The sequence below is a fragment of the Cottoperca gobio genome, chromosome 20 (assembly GCF_900634415.1).
Source record: "Cottoperca gobio chromosome 20, fCotGob3.1, whole genome shotgun sequence".
Classification (NCBI taxonomy): Eukaryota; Metazoa; Chordata; class Actinopteri; order Perciformes; family Bovichtidae; genus Cottoperca; species Cottoperca gobio.
Genome location: NC_041374.1, coordinates 11,436,595 through 11,452,044, shown reverse-complemented (window position 1 = coordinate 11,452,044; position 15,450 = coordinate 11,436,595). Strand labels below are relative to the sequence as shown.

General features: G+C 40.6%; 1 protein-coding gene and 1 long non-coding RNA gene across 3 annotated transcripts in view; both read left to right on the top strand.

Annotated features, from left to right (window-relative positions):
- The first annotated feature begins 3,615 nt into the window (after positions 1-3,615).
- LOC115025538 (uncharacterized) lies at positions 3,616-8,339 on the top strand. Its single transcript, XR_003834210.1, has 2 exons — positions 3,616-3,674; positions 7,237-8,339. It is a non-coding gene; the product is annotated as an uncharacterized LOC115025538 (long non-coding RNA).
- A 4,848-nt stretch (positions 8,340-13,187) lies between these two features.
- The window catches only part of ctnnd2a (catenin (cadherin-associated protein), delta 2a), a 227,030-nt gene continuing 224,767 nt past the window's right edge, over positions 13,188-15,450 (top strand). For both annotated transcript variants that reach the window (XM_029457760.1, XM_029457761.1), the window contains exon 1: positions 13,188-13,507. The gene's annotated coding sequence lies outside the window, so the exon portion shown is untranslated. The remainder of the gene's footprint in view (positions 13,508-15,450) is intronic.

Here is a 15,450-nt window from a genome sequence, read left to right as displayed (position 1 = left end):
GCTCATGCTTGAGCTATCACCACTAAGTGCAATGTCACAGCATATTCTTTTCAATATCGTTTCTTAAAAAAACAAATATTTTAGCTTTACATCTTATAGTTGCCCTTTTGAATACACCTACCGCCATTGGAGAGCTTCTTTTGTGGAGTCCGTAATACAACTCTTCAGGGTAGTGCGCGGTGTATGCAGCGTGGGAGAGTCCACTATGATACACGGCCTTGGAATATTCTTTTCCAGTTGGCTTTATAGCTTGTGTTAGTGTAGCTTGCACATTTATCTGAACAGTCAGTAGTCATACAATGTCACATACAGTTGCAAAAGAGATATAATGATAGCTTAAATGAAGAGAAGCTTCTGCTTGCATAATCCAATGAAGCACTGCATAGTACAGAAGAACTGGCAAGCCGTGCACAGTTGTGTTTCACAATGAGCTTGAGTTTGGCATCAGGTGTCAGGTAGTATAGTGTACAGCATCTGGTAGCAGTTGGTCATGGCAGACAGGATTTCCTTGGCTTTGCAAAGTTTTTTAGTCTGCTTGCTTCGTCTTTTTCTCGTCACTGTGCTCGTCTTCACGCTGGGTGCTTTGGTCTAGTCAATAGAACACAATGACACACTCCTGAACATCAATTAGGTAAAATGCTCAATTATAAATCTTATTAGTGATTTGCTCTACAATGCAATACACACATTATTGATGCACATGTATCCCTTTATAAATATAAAGTGAAACAAGACGCCACAGTCTGTCGAGACCTCTGACAACACTGACTGTAATCGCAGAATACCATTCTGCTTCTACCGTAACTGGGGTTTGATTAAAAAAGAATCAAACCCAAATACAACCATGTTACATAGTGAGACAGTATTGTAAACCTGTACTGCTCTGGTGAAGCCTGAGGCTCAAAGGAGGCCCTGGGTTCTCAGCTGTATGACTCAGACTTCAACTATGAGCTGAAACATTGAATGTGATTCTGATCCTCAACTGTTCAAAATGAAGTAAAGGTTGACAAAACATTACTCATCCAGGAGTAAAGAGGGTGTAGTTTGGAGATGAATACTAAATAAATCACCAAATATGGCAATATATCAGTGTGAATCATGAAAATGTTTATGCACAAAGAAGCACAGTGTGACAGCACATTCCTCTGTCCTTTTCAGTTAAAGATGGCAACATCTCACACAGAGACACTGACATAATCCATTTCTTAAATTGGTCACCTTCTGCTTCTGCCCCTTCCCAAAGGTTCATTACTTAAAAAAAACATTATAGAACATTTACATTGTTATGCCTTTAACAAATTAATGTGCCAGACTTACCGCTTTCTCAAGACAAGAGCATTGTAACGAGCTTAGGACAGAGCTGACCAGTCCCTCTGTGTGGGAAATGCTTAAAGTCTTCATTTTGCAGGTTAAACTGTGCAAGGTGCACACAACGTCCTGCAGAACAGAGGTATATGAGTCAACATGTGAGTCATACAGTGAACACACAACAATGCAATGCTTCACGCAGTCTGCCACATGATGAGTGGCCTTGCTGCATGTGCTCCTCTCAGCAAATCTATCACAAAAGGTATTGAATGAGATTCATATCTGCTTTTCTGGTGGTATGGTCATAAATGTAATTCCACTTGAATGTTCACCAAGCGATCCTCTAACATTAATTGAACTATGATGGTGAGATTGTTGGAATTGGCCTCTCCGAGTGTTTCAATAATCAGTTCATGTGTAAAGAAGTTGCTTTTGCATAAATCTGTGTTTGTCCATTCCAAATAAAGAGCAGGAGCTGGTTTTATGGTTACCTTTTTAAAATCATATTTCAAGCACTCAAACATTGCATAATTAAACACCAAACTAATCACTAAATAAAAAAGGAATCAAAAAACATTTTGCTGACAACTACAGAACAATTATTACTCACCGCGTTGTCTTGTGTGCAGTCACGAAGCTTGTGTTTCAGTACTGGGCAGGATGAGCTTTGCAGAAAGGTTGCGATAATTTCATTCTTGAATGGATGAAAGCATTACAATGGTTAATGTTCGTTATAAAAATGAAGATTTTATAGAAGGGGGCAGCTAGTTTTAAGTGTACAGATGTTTTAGGTCATTTTGAAGGTTGTAGGTTTATAACAAAAGGTTGTGACACACTATATTTACAATTTAAATTTGAAACCTGCATGTTGCACTCAGCGGGAAAGGTTCCCCAAACTGAAACAATTGATTCAAAGTCAATACATACAAAGAAAACTTGCATGTTTGACAATGTACCTTAATCTCCCCCTCTAGACCTCCAAGCAAAAGCAAAAGATTACTCTTTTCAAATGTAATTATTTAATCTATGGTTCCATCGTAATAATTTGAGCAACTGTCTGTCTGGGTCACTGATCAACTTCCAAAGAGCACTGATTCAGTTTCTGTCACCGACAGGGAGTGTGAGCAGATAGCTTTCTGAGGACTTACAAATTGTGAACGTTCACCCTGTAAGTGAATTTTTTTCTGACAAAACATGTTCGAACCAGCTTCATTTCTCGTTTAGTTTACTTGCATGACTGGCTGCAAGTTTCGCAACTGATGCCTCTTATAATATAAAAAAAAAAAACTAAAGGAAGCGGGGAAAGTTCAATCTGACTGGACAAAAAATAGCTAAAACCTGATACGTAATATTATGTTGAAGCTGCGTTTGCATGATTCACATGTCCAGTGTCACAGCAGAGTTCTGCTCCAACGTGTCTGCTTCTCATTACAGTATTTATATTTCCTCCTTAGTGATTATATTATATTATGGGTGTTACCTTGGTTCAATGTATCAGTGTTATCATGAAGAAGTCTCCAACATATTGTACCGTCAAAATATTCAGTGCTCAAAGACTGCGATGCATCCAGTCTACATTAGATGGGATTGATCCCTTGAGCTGAAATGTCCTGGTTGTAATACACATATATTGCCCTTGTGTGCTGCATGGTTAAATAAGCATATCAAATTAAATAGAAATGGTGTCTTACTTACCGTTTTGTTGAGAACAGTTTGCACGATTACCCTGTAATCTTCTCGAACTTCTTTGGTAGGCCTTTTGCTGTCACAGGACAGAGATAGAGGTAGCAGCAGAAGAGCAAGGAGACTGATGCAAAGAAGAGGCTGTTTACGGTCACAGTGTGGGGGAGACAGGGAGAGAGGGAGACAGAGGGCAGTCAACTAATGCAAAACATGTTCATATGTAATGCCGTTTTTCATAAAAAGGAACCCCAACATTTAGCCCCAACATTAAATACCAATATTGGATATTTCATATCCATTTATGTTTGCACAGCTTTGTTCCTGTACTATGAAAGGCTGCATGATCAAAGCAGGCTTATTCTCTCACTATTGCTGAGGCACTTCAGAAAATTAAATATATACAGAGAAGCTCATGAGCAAAAGCCTGTTCCTGGACGTAAACATTAAACAATTAAACATTAAAAGCCACATGTACGTGGAATGTCAAGCAGCCCTACCCGCGTCTGTCAATTCCTGTAAACCAGAGAGCAATTCCCGTAAATCCAAAAACATTTCAGTTTCCTTCTGACTGGCAGATGGGAGGTTATTCATATTTGTGAAACCATTGAAGTCTCCAACGATACAGAAAACCAGCCAGTGGATCAGTGGAGAAGGCAAGTGGACGGATGTCTCGTCGGCTCCCGGTAAGTGTCGAAAACGGATTACTACACTGCTTTACATGGCACAGACTGTGTATGTGTGCATCATCCAGCCTGCACTACCCATGGACCTGATTTCGGCTTTAATTCTGGTAGAATTTGATTTGTTTAATGTAAATTTAATTCAGTGCGTCACCGCTTAAGGGCATTTAAATTGACCGACACGCAGCCGACGCTTTCTTTACTTACCATTGGTCATTCTTCATTCATATTCACCGCAGGCCAGAGTGGAAAGTGACATTACAAAGTGACACTCTCTCGCGAGTCTTCATTGATGCTTAGTTTCTCTGGTTTTGCACTGAAAACAAAAGTGGTCCACTATTCCCGCGGTATCGGTGGTGTTTGAGCGAAGGGTTTGTTGTAATTTCCCACGTCCTGCGTAACGCTGCTGTGCAACCGCAGCATGTGATTTTACTTCCTTCCTCACCAGCAGAGGTTTCACTTTACTCTGCAATCCTGAGAAATTAACATACAAAACGTTTCAACGTGACAGCATTGTTGCTTTTGATTGATGGAGACAAATGTCTATCGATCTCATGTGGTGGATTTTCATGTCTGCAGAACATGCCTCTAGGCTCATTGTTGGCACCATTTATTCATTTAAATGCTCCACTTCAGCAAACTCCTGCCTACATGGCTACACATTGAAAGCTGCTGTAGGCTATAAACCAAACACAGCATTGTTGCAGTCAGTACACCTAATTAGGTGCTTTGCTCAATTCCACAGGTGAATGTAAGTTCCTCCTCCAGAGTTGTTGTGCTGGTCTCAGGTGGAATCCTCATTTACTAATTGACACTTTCATTCATTCATTCTCACTGCCCACTACTTGTTTTTTTCTGATTGCTCTTTATTGCTCCAGGTCTGAACAGATAGTGGATAACTGGCACTAATTAGGCTACTGATTTAATAACAGTATTTTTTATTTAGTATAGCATATAGTACAGTTGTGGTTCTGGCACTATGGCATTTTTTAAGGGTCACAGCTAGCCTAGTCCTGTAATGAATGAAAAATGTCCTGCACTGCTTTGCACTGTGCTTTCTGGGAATATTCGAGGGAGCTAAACTTCCACGTCACAAAAACAATTTTGGGCATTGAAATACCTTTTTTTTTTTTTTAAACACCTTCTGAAATACAAACCTGTTTATGATCATACAGGACATGGAAATGGAAATTGAGTATTTTAAATCTTCTTTAATAGTCACACACACGTACACACCACAGCACACACAGTGAAATGTAGACTGCATTTAACCCATCTTAGTATTAGGAGCAGTACATGTGACTATATCACTTTTTAAAGGTACAATGTGTAAGATATGTCAGAATTTAAACTTAAAACTAATGCACTAACATTATCGACTGAATGTAAAGAGGTTACAGTTAAAGGGTTGGAAAAAGCTGAAGAACTCGGAGCTTGAATGTCGAATCAAAACAGCAATCCTCTAGTTCAATCGATATATTTATTTAACGTGATAAGTCAAACATAGAAAATACTCTCAGCTGAGGACACTTTTCACTTCGCCGTTTCCACAGACTGAACGCTCTAAAAACCCCAGTTAACTGTCTGACGGTTCCGCTTCAAGTGTGCACAAAGGGTTGTAAACATCTCATCTAATACATGGAGTAGGCGTTGACCTTCTCCTCATTGGTCCCAGTTTGGCGCCTACACGCTCCTCCGTCAGCAGTCAGGAAGTGATGGCTTGTTGACCTGTTACTCTTAAAGGGGAAGTGCCCCTATTTTGTTTGTAATACATTCAGTGCAGAAAATACATAATAGTGCAGAAACATATTCGTAGTGTCGTAATATATTGATTGAGGTAGACAAATACATATGATAGTCTTTCCAGTGTGGATTAATACTAATCAGGATTTATTTACCTGACACAGTGTTGACGTTGAGATATCTACTGAAATTAGCATGCTAACTGACTAGCCTCGGCCCATCCTGGCGTGTAATACCACTTGTTTCTCGAGAGGCGATAGTGAGTCACTAAGTCTGCCCTCAGACCAGAGGGAGAAGAAGGACATTTCTTAGACTGGCTTGTCAATATCACAGCCATGTTCTGTGTCTGTTTTATAGTTTTGTTTATTGGATTACATTCAAAGTGGCAGAAACAAGAAAACGACCTGCATCCTCGCGTCGTCCTCACAGCCGCCGGGAGGCTGTTTTCCCAGCGCTTGTGCTCGTTCTGGCTGAACTCAAGTCTCCTCGGCCGCTGGGGCTCTGTCTGACTCTCCTCCCACGGCGGGCTGCTCTCCTGGCTGCGCCGCCGGCGGGAAGTCGAGACAAATTTGCTGGTTGTTTTCTCTCGTTTCTGCCACTTTGGATTTAGTCCAATAAACAAACCAATGTAGCGTTACACGGACTACAGTTAAAGTTAGTGCCCCAGTAAACACAGATGGATCAGCCCCACGAGAAGATTATAAAATAGCAGTGTTAAAATATTTCTGTAGGTAAATTGCTTAACATTTGACTTTAACTTGACTATTTATTCGATAGGGACGTTTTAATTTAACATAGTTCCAGCACAGAGCATGTGTGCTGCACAGAGAGTGTATAGTCATTGCTCATTTTCAACTCTTGTTTTTATATGTGTAGTTATATACGTGCACTTACTATCAACGTTCATAAAGTCACCTTTAGTCTACTTCACCAATGCACAAATAAAGATAACAGCTCTGAAAAGTGAGCTCATGCAATAAATATTTGCTTAGTCATTATGGCAGAGGCTCGGCAATACATGCGCCATGTATCAGAGCCAGGGGCCAATGGACCGCCGATCATATCTTGAATGAATTCGAAAAACTTGTAATAACATTCTTTAGTAGTTTGGTCAATAAAATAGTGCTCTAATCTTCAGAAGTCTGAGTTCTGAAGGTTTTTTGTTGTGTTTTCCAAACTGTGAGTCGTTCTGACTGGACCCTGGAGCTTTCACTGTGTGAGATATACTGTACGTTATACAGCTTATTGAATTTCACTGACTTATTCCACATTGCGAAGCCAAATTCAATGTCTGCATCTACAAGAAGAGATAGAAAAAATAGATGTAAAACGATTCCACGGGGCACTGTCAATTTGGTGCGGTTGTAATTTGTTTGCTAGAGCCAATAAGAGCACATTTTCTTCCATCTTCACAGGAGCAAAGTATAACATCTTCCCATCTTGCACATAAACCTGACACAGCAGGTTAATAAAACAGTTAATAAACAGTACACATGTGAACCGCAATTCCTTGCTGCATATTCTGAATAGTTGCCTTGCAAATGAATCACTTTATATAAACAAATATGTCAAGATTGTCGACAGATAAGAGAAAAAGTACTGCATTTATGTTTTTATTCTTTGTTCAAATGCTGCAACAGTAAGTAGTTTCAAATCTCATCACTACAACAATAAACAGATGCTGACATGTTGCATGAGAGCGGAAAACAAATGTTTGTTGTTTGTTTTTTACCATAGTTTGAAGGATGCATGCAGGATTGTAATTGGTGTTTTGTTGTGCACATAAATAATGTGTCTGTGTGTGTGTGTGTGTGTGTTACAGTGTTGGAGCCCACAGCAATTAAAGACATCCATCAGATTATGAACGTGGTATCGGGAAGCCGTGGGACCCAGAACGTGACCAGGGTAACCACGACAACCGCAGGGAAACACACAGATTCCTCTTGTGATATTCACTTTAACTGTGTGTGCGATGAGACACAGGACGTCAGAGGTGATTAAATAGTTGCATTTATTTCACTTTGATTGTCGGGAGTTATTATCCGTGTGCTGATGCAAACTTTCTCTCCGTTTCACCTGTTAGTTTCCATTTCCATCAAGGAAAACAAAAGATAAAAAGAAGTGCTGTGCTCAACACTCTCAGATTGCATTTGAACTCACGGCCATTCTTGAGCAGAGTGATCCGTGTGCTTGGCAATGCTTCGAAAATACAAACCTAAAATTCTCCAGAAATACTGCAGCTGTGCCGAGTGAAATTAGGTTTAGGAGTGCATGTGGTTTTGAAAAAGTCCTGTAGTTATTGAGGACAATAGGATCTTTTGAGCAGGATCGTTTTGGGTTTTTCTAAAACCACATGAAAAGAGAGCTGTTGATGAACAGGTCACATTGTTGGCAGGATATGAGTGAGTCTGTTTCTGTTGTATTTTTCAGTTTTGGATCATTAAATGTTTTAGCTTGTTTCAGCTCATTTACTTCAAAGCACTGTATACTTCCTGTAACACGCTGACCATGATAAATCTGTTTTTCCCCACTATTCAGACGGTCACTGGTTTTCCAATCACTTCATGTCATCAATATATAAAACTTGCTTAAGAGAGCCAATCCATCACAATGACCATACAGTCACCTTTGTTAAGTTCTGTGTGGTTATACACTGGGAAAGCATGGATTGTTTATTTGTGGAAGCGGCTTCAGAGTCGACCCTTTATAAAGAGTGGCGTAAAGAAACGTGCAGGTAAAGTCATTTTGGAATTTATTTTCAAAGTTGAGGACCATTCCTAGTGAGTTAACATTAAGATAACGTACTCTGATTTAATTTTCGTCCCAAATTGTCTGTACCTGAAGAAATGGTCGTAGAAACAAAGCAGCATGATTGTAACTATCGTAACTTATTATTTTCATCAATAAATATCAGTTAAGTGTTAACAATTGTGTGTGTCTCCCCTCTTTGTAAGCCGGTTGTAACATCTTATTATTTAACGTATAATAAGGCTACATGCTAACTAAACTGGTTATTATTATGAGTATTTCAGGGAATTGAAATGGTTGACATTATGATATTTGCATTATTATAATAATAATAATAATAATAATAATAATAATAATAATAATAATAAGAAGAAGAAGAAGAAATTGTATTTATAGGAACACTTTTCATCTGAGTAAACAAAACTCAAAGTGCGACAGTGCCTTCTGTCAGCTTTTGTGGTGTAAGTGGTGTGAAGTGTTATTGATCTCCATGATCTTCTTTCTCTATCACTAATGCCAACAATAGATTAAGCCATGAGTAGTAGATGACATTGCGTATTGTCAGCAGTACAAACATTAACACAGTCGACTGACTAAGTAGGAAGTGTGACCCTTTCGTCAGTTGTTTAATTTGGCAGCCATTGTTAGTTTAGTGCACGCACCCATGACCTGTATGCACCTCTTCACAGACACTGACAGACAAGAGGGTGTGACTTTATAATCCTGGAATAGATTGTTGCTTAATATTCTTGACTGAAAACGACACAAGATCATTTCCCGTAAACTGAGTGACAACATATTTTATGAATGGGAATTTTTTTAACCGACGGTTGGTGAATTAAAAAAGGGAATAAAAAACAGGAATTTAAAAGACTCTATTCCTTCTGTGTTTTATCTCAGTTGTTGCCATCATTCACATGTTGTTCATCCAAATGTTAAACGGTGTAGAAGCATACATGTGGTTGGCCTACCTCCACACATCCAACACCTACGTGTACGGCTCAAAGTATTCGAGGTATGTGCTACTGCATAAAATTATATTTTGCACTCCCAAGTTTATTTTTTAGCTCTTTCCCGTTTCAAAATGACTGACCCTGTGCACAAAGCTAAGAAATGATTTCCCTTGTTTGATGTTAAAGAACCCACAGTTTGGGAATGAGTGTAGCATTGTGTTGTCCACATACACACACTTCAGGTCTCTAAATACTTTTGACCGTGTAGCCTTTATCTCTTACCCTGACAGTTGACTGTAATAGCATCCTATGGGCTCTTCCTTGCAGTTTGGTGTTTCACGCTCATTAAATAAAGCGTTTGAGATGCACAGGCAAAACACTTTGCCATACGGCGATATATATTTGCCCTGGTCCTGCTGGACACCGGGAAGCCTTATTGACATTTTCCTGCATTCATCCAAACTTTCTCTTTTTCAACACAACATATTTTCTGTCAAATGTTGTATTTGTACTATGTTGTTTATCCTGTACACACGACATCTATTGCACGTCTGTCCGTCCTGGGAGAGGGATCCCTCCTCAGTTGCTCTCTCTGAGGTTTCTTCCATTTTTCCCCCTTTAATTGTGGGGTTTCTTTTAGGAAGTTTTTCCTTGTGCGATGCGAGGGTCTAAGGACAGAGGGTGTTGTAACCTGTACAGTCTGTAAAGCACACTGAGACAAATGTATAATTTGTGATATTGGGCTATACAAATAAATTTGATTTGATTTGATTTGACTTAAGAAATCTCCAGCCTCTCTCTCTGCTTTGCACTGTAATGATGCTGCTTTCTGATGCTGTTGCTCCCATTTCTTTACCGCTTTGGCTTAAATACCCCGCTGTGCTGAATGCATTTTTGTTTGCTGCCTCCACCTCCACAGCATCCAACTGTGCACTCTGTTCTTCCAATCCCTAACAGGGGACTGGCAGTGATCTGTTTCTGTGCACTCATCTGCTGCTCAATATGTTTTCATAGCGAGTAAAAGCATCAATATCCTCGATGCCAAAACCTAATTGCTTTTAGCTTTTCTCTTTAAACTTGAGATTTTTAATTGGATGCAAGTTTCAGCTTGTGTGTGTATGTACAAGTGGACTTTTTTCCACAATAATGCAGTGACCATTACTGTCCAACAAGACTAAATGTGGGAGGTAAAAAAACAAAATCATCATAGGATTCGAGTGACCCTAGAAAGCGGCAACCCAAAATTGTGAAACAAAATTATATAATGCTTTATATAAAACATCTCAAGGGATAGACTTTATCGCAGCTGTGTGTGTGTGTCATGTGTTACAGCATGACCTTTGGTCCACACACTCATGTGTGGATACACAACACATTTAACACGGGGTGTAAAGAGTGAAACTCAAACTGTACTGTTGTACTCGTGTTGCATCTTTAAGCCCTAAGTGGACCCTGAGGGAGGAAATGGATTGTTATAGAAAATGCATAAACACAAGTATTCATTTTGATTAAAAAAATATAAGTGGTAATTCAGCTCAGCGGCACCATCTAATGGGTAGTCTTTAAACATGCATGTGCACACACAAAGAAACAAGAAGCACAATAAGAAGTAGAAAATGAAATTAAGGTTTATTATTAGAAAATCCCCCCCAAAAAAAAAACTATCTTTATTAGATAAGTTAAATTGACCTTACTCCCTTTACTTTCTATTTTCTCTAGCCTTTATTAAGCGTGGAAGTAATTAGTTCCCAGTCTGTGAACAGGCTGCTAAACATCAGGCAGAGAGATGCAAAACAATAAACTCAATTCATTGAGAATATGGGAGAGATTTTAGTTTGTGTCTTTCAAATTCCCTTTTGGACGTAATGCTATTACAATATGGGATGATGGAATTATCAAGAGAATTCATCCTGTTTTTGTCCATATGTGCAGGATGAAAACAACAAACATAAACAATTCCATAATGACATTAGTGCAGGAAAACAAAACGAAAAGAGAATTTAAACAGGCAGTGAAAGCAGACAGCAAAACCTCCAGCTGTAAATGAATGCAACTAAACAGACGACAGATTAATGCTGATAATTAGCGTGATTCTGCAGCAGTCAGTTTTCAACAGTGTCAGCAGTATAGAGTAGTTAGAAGCCATGGCTGCTGGCACTGAGATTAATAACGTCGCTAAGATTGCCTCATGTCAGAAAATATGGTGGAACACTTATTTATCAACAGACTTTTTACTAAAAGCAATGCTCTGTTCTTCAGGAACCTGCTGATCACTGAACATGAGCTAAACCACCTCGGTCAGTCGGGGGTTAAAGCGCCTTGTCCAAAGGCCATCAGAAGTGTTAGTGTGGGAAGGGTAAACACTGCTGGTCATTCTTTCTGGTCACAAACTGAGGACATCTGTATTTTGAATGGTTTATAAAGCAACCAAAGACCCAGTTACATGACTCAAGCTATTATAGTTGAGAGCCACTTCATTAACTGGTCAGAATATTATTTTAATTAAATTAATCAATTAGTTACAGAACATGTTTTAAATAAATTCTAAAGGAGTTTGCAAGCCAAGCTTATGTGTGTGCATGTAGGTGGTGTAGGAGGCTTAACAAATATTTATATTTACACATGGGGGGGGGCTGCATAAAAGGTTTGGGAAGCACTAACTTCTGTAATAACACTTGTTGATAGGTGACACATGATACAGTGCCAGTTTGGTACTTATTGTAGTGTAAAAGTGACATGGCTCTTTTCTTTCATATTCCTTGTGGCTTCTTCTCAATCCAGTTCCAGTCTGTACAAATATGTACACTGAAGACCTAGTTTCTACTTGCTTACGCAGCGTCCCACAGCTCATCATTAAGTTATTTATTTATTTTACCTCTGCAGCATTTCTTCTATCCCAACACTATAATAACATCTTATTCAACGCAACAAACTCATTTGTGTGGTAAATAAACAATTTTGTTGTGCTGCTTGTAAAAATAAATAAATAAAAATGAGGAAGATGAACACAAATATATTCCAATAAATGATCATTACTTGTGTTTTGAAAGAAATTGAAAGAAAGAAAGAAGGAAAGAAATCCTCGATCTATTCGAGCCAGCACAGCAGAACTGACTGTGCAGAATATGATACAGCATCATATCTGAAATACTCAGCAATTCTTGACCTTGGGAAGCCAGGTGTGTGTGTGTGTGTGTGTGTGTGTGTGTGTGTGTGTGTGTGTGTGTGTGTGTGTGTGTGTGTGTGTGTGTGTGTGTGAGAGGGAAACGGCTATCGCACAAGAATTGTTGAGACAGTTCCCACAGTGATAGTTCTTTTGTGTGTGAAGTGAAGAGGATAGGGGCTGGAAAGATTATAGAGTGCAGGTCAGGTGATATTATCATCATCACAACCCAACAGGGATCTGGTTGCCATGGAGTGTGTATGTGTGCAGAAGGGGGCTGGTGGGGGGAGGGCGTATAACAACCTGGGTGGGGTTGGTGTTATTGAGGGGAAAAATCTGTACACACATTGTCATATGGGGACTCATCTCGCATGTAAGAACAAATACACATCCTTATAAAGGTAAACCAAATATAATTTTAGGATTATAGGGTATAGACAGATATATTGGTATGGGTAACGTTCAAAGGAATACATGAACACTTGTTTGTTGGTGTGTGTGACATGGGGTGTTGCAAGGGACGAATTGGTGCCATGGATGACCTTCTAAAGACATTTAAATGACATGCAAAAAGGACTAGGCTGTAGAATTGGGATTTATATCCGTCACAGAAAGAAAAACGAGACGGCAATTAGCCTTAAGTTTTCCATGTGGAGCTATACTGACACCCCCACAATGGACTGTCAAAGAAATCCCAGTTAGAATATGCACACATGACAACACATGAAATGTATGAGACAACTCCCAACCTCGTTACCAGGCACCACCTGAAGATGGCGCTCCGTATCCTTGTATGATGGTAATGCTGCGCGCGCGCGCATGTGTGCGAATGAGTGCGAGAGCGAGACAGAGCTGCTGTCTGCCTCCTCTCCGGCGGTGTTGCCTCCCCGTCGCTGCAGTGATTTGCTGCTCTCCTCTCTCTCTGTCTCTCCCTCTCTTTCGCTCTTTCTCGCGTTCGCACCCAGCGCCTCGCCTCTTCCTACTTCGTCTCCTCCACATCCTTCTCCTCCTCCCTGCGGATGCCTCAGCCTTGCACCCCCGGCCCAGGATCCCGGCAAATGGTCGCTCCATCCCCGGCAACTCTGGACGCAGGACGCAGCGAAAAGGCGCACCGCTCCGTTGTGATCTGATCTGAGCACATTGCGGATTGACTTGAAAGAGAGGCGGACCAGGAGCAGAAGGGAAACGAGGGGAATCCGGACGCTGACAGTGCCCAGGATCTCATTTCGGTAAGTCATCGCGTTATTTTACCCTGCTGTAGACTTCATGAGATCGGACAGAGGGGAAGTAGGTGGCAGGTCTTCAAACGCCTGTGTTTTTAGTCTGTTTTCTCTTTCCACAAAGTGGGATGTAGTTTAGCAATTTGGAGATGAGCAGGAAATCTGAACATGACTTTTTGATCATGCATGGTGGAAGATTTCAGGAAATTGCTGGTTTAACAACGATGCCCTGCTTTAGATAACAAGCTTGCCGCGAAGCTCTTCTCAGACACAAGCGTCCGACTGTGCTCAGATCACCCTACACTCAACAGATATTTGGCTCCAGCTGACTGCTGACCCACATTCACCATTGGTTGTGCGTAAAAGTGCTCTAAAGGTGTGAAAGGCACTGTGTAAACAAAAGGGATATGGTTTATCTTCCGTGTTAGATGGTGGTTATTTTGTTTTGACAACTCCATTCACACCCAGAAGTTTATTTGTTATCCTTAAAAATATTTAAACAAGATGTTATGGCCTAGTATGGAATACGATTTATTACTGGGCCAAACAGGTTCCTCGGGTATTATGGCGCAGATTATTGCTTATAAATCTCTGCCCACTGATGCCTATTAAGTTTTATGGAATTGCCTATTATTTGAAAGGTGCTGGAGCACGAGAGGTGTTACAAGGATAAGAGTATGGGTAAGACTCAAAACCCACTGCCGTACTTGTGCTTTGATCAATAGACATTTGCAGGAGGGGGATTGTGCACTGACAGTTTGTCAAGGGCGTACAACATATCCAGCAGATGATGTGGAGGAGGAGGTGGAGGAGGAGAGCTGGGGTTGCTGCTGTTAAGCATGCTGTGGGTACATGTTCAGCCTAGTGCATGTCAGTACTTGGGCAGGTGCATGATGGACAGCAGAGGCACAGAGAGGGAAATGGTGTTAGTGTACGCTCAGGTCTATATCACATTAAATCCTTTGTCTTTTGTCTGTGTTGCTTTGAAGCTATACAACTTTGGGTTGAGCTTTCCAGGTTAGGTAGTTTCCTTTGTGGCCAGGTAAGCTTCCATGTAACAAGGAAAATACAATCCCCTCTAATTCCCCTCAAACTGACCTCTGGTGCAGGAATATGGGAATATGGATTTTCTCTCTTTTTCTGTTTCAACCATCATGTTATCCACTTTCCCTGTACTTTAAGTGATGACAGTATAACACTCACCTTACCCATGAGCCACACATCTTCAAGAACTTCAATAGATACAAAAAAAAAAAAAGATTATTGAAGGATAAGCAGTTTTACAAAAGAACTATCACTGTGGGAACTGTCTCAACAATTCTTGTGCGATAGCTGTTTCCCTCTCACACACACACACACACACACACACACACACACACACACACACACACACAGAGACACACACACACACACACACACACACACACACACACACACACACACACACACACACACACACACACACACACACACACACACACTTTAACCCCTCTCTAAATTTCCTAAAGATTAGCTTCTTTTATGTCCAGTGAATGTCTCCAGTGGGTATGAAAAGCCTCGTCCTTCATCGCGGACACAGATTAAGCTAATTCACACAGCAGCGCAGGCCTAATGCCTAATCACTATGCTGCACCGGCAGAACAGAACAGTCTTTATACTGTGGTAGCCGAGAGAGGGAGAGAAAGACGGGGAGAGAGAGCAAAGGGGGGAAGGCTAGCCGCCGGTGCCTATTGATCGGACGGAGGAGCTACTGGCAGGCGTCCACAGGATGGACTGCTGACGACAGTCCAAAGAGCTGCCGGGATGAGCTGGTGGTGCTGATGAAAGGAGGGAAGAGTTTGAATTATAGTTATCCTCCCTGTAGCTGAGCAGGGTCAGAGAGGATTTTAAAATACTGTCACTGTTGTGACTTTATTTTTCATTACACAGTGAAAGTGGGGTGTGGTTTGGTG